Here is a 4408-nt window from a genome sequence, read left to right on the forward strand (position 1 = left end):
ACTTAAATAGTCAACGTAGAACTAATGTTGGTGAAGGTGTTTGATCACTTTTATACTAATGTGGGTTGTATAGAACCCCCACCCACTGATAAATTAATAATATTGTATGTTTACCGGGCCTCATCATTACCATCAACAGTATAGAACCGTTTACTGATTATATTATAGGTAATATATGTAAATAAGATATGTCTTTCGTAAATATAAAACAATAGGCCTTCTTTTATCGTCTTCGAATATTAACAGATCATTTCAATGGTTTTATTGGCTTATAATTATTCGATTCATTGATATCTCATTAATAACAATTTTTTTCCTCTTTGCTTAGGTTAATCATTTTGTTCTGTACTATCTTAAATTTTTCAGAATTGGTTCTAGGTCTCTTTGCTGACTTTAGATGACTTTGATTCAGTATTGTGTAGATTTCCTCTGGATAATTTTTACTCCTATTAATCTAAGAAGAAAATGGTTTAAGATATCATTGTTTCACTTGGCCTTTAGCCTTTGTTAAAAATTTTTCCAATCATTGTTATTTAAAGCAAGTTTTTCAAGCTACTCTAATGAACTACTTTTCATTTTCATGCACTCCGTCGATCCACTTTTTCGGAATTTGTTAATAAAAGAGCTAAATAAGGAGTTGCATAAAAAATTACAAACGAGCCTGGAAAATTAAATAGGACTAGTAGTGGACCATTATGCAAACTCGACTTGTGATGAAACCTAAGGCTTTAAGATTGAAGGGATCAGATAACAATTTAAGTAAACCTGATAATTTCATCTTAATCTTAATTTTAACTTACTGAGGTTGAGAAGAGCCTGTTTTCTTGTTACTATTAGTACGCCGGTCGGATAAAATTTAAATGCAAGATGTGGCAACCTTTGCAACAAAGTTTTTCCAAATAAGTTCTTCGTGCTGAGTCTGAAGAACTCTTTTCGATCTGCTCCCGGGACATGACCGGTGTTGACATTTTCATACATAAAGTGTAAAAGAAATGTAGGAATTTGAGGTTGTGATAAATCAGAATAATTAAGGCATGACCGGCAACAAAATTGCAAATGGAAGATTAAGTATGCATTACTTATCTGATCAGTAATATCTTTCTTGACGGCAGCTGTGTAATTTTAATTGATCCATTAGAAACAATAGTTTTTTACAATACTAGTGAGATAACAGTATTGGTAACGAACGCCTGCGAAATTTACATAACGAGTGCGTAGATCGAGTTGGAAAATCGAAGAAGTACGTTAGTAATGCGTTATCACACGTACACCGTACAAAACTTTATCTAAACCTCTAAAATGTGAAAATAAACGATAATTATTATTTAAAATTTGTCATTGGAAAAATAGAAAATTAAAAAAGTTACTATGGTAACTTGTTATTTGTTTACATTTTGACAGTAATTTAGGGTGTGGTAATGAATTGATTGCGATACTAGAACGGTAATGAATTGATTACCACCCTAGTGCGGTAATGAACTAATTTTTCCACGCATAATGAGTGAGAAAAGTACCTCTTACGAGTGGCGAAGATAAATATAATACCCATATCCCAATGGATTAACGGTAGGTGGGATTTTTCTAGTTAAATAATACATACTTGATCATGTTCAGATTACTGGCAGGAATCCATTGTACAGCTGGAAAAGTGACAGGACCAAAAATTTCGATATTACAATGAACTGCACCTTAACAAGCAGAAAAGTTTCAGAGATGATCTCAGTTAATTCCTTCAGCATACATCCTACTAAAATTTTACTGACCAACGTACTAAAAGATTTCAAATCAATTATATCTATAATACTGATCTAATAAGTTTTTAGAGAATTGAGGAATTTGTCAACGAATTCGAAATTTCAATCGTAAAATTTCTTTGAAAAATTGGCAAAATGTATTTAGATTAATTTATGATAATTAATTGAAAAAAATGTTTTCAAAATAACATTTAGATATTAAAATAATACTTAAAACGGAAATAATTACCGTATATTTAATTATTATGAATAGAGACCTTCAGTTTTAAAAATATAAATGGTTCAAGTTAGACCATTCAACTAAAAAAATGTAAATAATAGATATGTAGATCTTGTAAATGTATTATATTATTACTTGTTTTACTTGATTGAGAGACACGATCATGTTAAATTTTACACAAATTTTTGCTTAAAACAGTAAGATTATTATTATTTATTAGTATTCCGTAGCCAAAATAAAATAAAATATTAGAATTTGATTCCAGCTGCACTATAAATCTTAGAAGATTGTGTGTCATTTAATAGAATTGCATATGAAAAACGAATCAAAATAGAAGTTCTGCGGACTAACGATGAAAATGGTTTTGAAGCACATGATTCTTTGATTATTATGTTTTGATTAAAATCTGTTTTTCTTAGTTTGAAGAGGGATGTCCATTCATGTGAAGGTGTCGATTAGCATATTGTATAAATTTATTTATTTCATTACTGGTGAGGTTAAGAGTGCAACTCGACCAATCAGTTCAAAAAAGAAAATATTAAATGATATTATAGCTCTGAGTGTCTCATAGTCCACCCATTACTGCCAAAGAAAATTAAAGAAGTAGTTATGAAACTGCTAGAGCACACTAACAATACATTTATTATTTTACTGAATGATTGGACGACTGATCACCCCAACGGGATAGTCAGAAGAAAATGTTTAGTCGATATGGACCTTGGATCGCAAAGATAATTATAGCAAGAAGTGCCGCGCGGAAGCCAAACCAGACGGTGTTCACTAACTACCTAGGTGTTGGACTAAAAAGCCTCATTTTAAATGCAACCGTTTTCTATGAGAATTTGTTAGAGATGTTTCAAGACAGTTTTGATACAAGAAGAGTTCCCCGATCAGCTAATTGAGGTTTACGCCTTCCTATATTTATTTGAACCAAAAACATTTTGCCCATATTTTAAGCCTCTGGTTCTTTAGAAAAAACAATTGACTTAATTAATTAATGAAAAACCATATACAGACAGTGATGAATATGCCATCATTTGTTTTTTTACGTCATATAAGTAAAGAAAGGTAGTCAGATCATACATCTCACAAACACATAACTGATATTCCCATATAATACATACTATGTGATTTGCGCTCTCACGGGTAAAGAGTGATGTTTATGAAAAATGTTTCAAAAAAAAGTTGATTATCTTTTTATAAGTAACATATTTTATATTTAAACTTTTGTTCTATCTCTAATGGTTTGCAAGATGGGTTCTACGGACCCAAGACTCAATTGACCTATGTTACTCATTTACGGACTCAACCTCACTTTTATTTGTCCTGACGCTATAAAAATTACAGCTATATTTCATTTTTCATTTTTGAGTTATCGTGTCCGCTGATCGACAGACCGACAGACAGACGAACAGACAAACGAAAGTAGACTAACTGATTTGATATATATCAAATGGTACATGGTATAAAAACTTTGGACTTTAACCGGACACGACAATCTTTTATACCAGATACTAAAACTAAAAAAATTAGAAAATAATTCATGAGTATATAAAAATTAGCGCTATACAATGACCCACAAGCTCCAAAGTGATATGAACTTGCCCAACCGACTATATTATTAAACCTTGCATAGCTTTACGTCATTCTAAAAGATAGAATTCGTATTCTTTAAAGATAGGTGATTACACACTTGATAATTTCATAGAAAAATTTAAAACGTTTGCAGTTATTGATTTGAATGTTTCCGTTAGTATTTCTTTAATTGTTTTCTGTACATAAAACAGTTTATTATTGTTTTATTTCTATTATTATTAAAATTTAATATGAATTATTGTATTATTTTTAATAACAGTTATAAGGCTAAAATTGTATTTAATATTAGGTAGGTACATTTAGGGCATAAAATATATACAATGTGGTCCATAAGTCCTTAGCTAATTTAAAAATAATTATCTTGTATAGTATAAGTTACATTATCAGAAAAATTATTTAAATAATAATTATTGGATTCAAAGTAGGGCATCTATTCCAGAGAATTATAAATTATATCACTTAGGCTAGGTTAGGTTATCCACGAAGGCTGTCCACGAAGGACACGCTTTGGCTATAGAGCCCATTGCGATTCCATACATGTGTTTTATGACCTTTTCTATATTAGGCAGTATATCAGCCCATCGCAACTATTAATTAAATTAATTTTTGTTGTGACAGTGGGAATCGAAACCGTTACCCTATGCATACCGCGAACTGAAGTGGTAACGCCTTAAACAACTGAGATACTTAAAATAAGAGAAATTATTCTCTGAAATAATTGTTGGAAGCATTTTTTTTAAAGGTTCAGTAGAAATTCAATGTAAAATTCTATCTATAAATGTATTTGCATTCGATTTCTGCATAATCGAATAAATATGTGAATGTAAATTTTGATGGC

This window comes from Chrysoperla carnea, chromosome 2, assembly GCF_905475395.1.
Source record: "Chrysoperla carnea chromosome 2, inChrCarn1.1, whole genome shotgun sequence".
NCBI lineage: Eukaryota > Metazoa > Arthropoda > Insecta > Neuroptera > Chrysopidae > Chrysoperla > Chrysoperla carnea.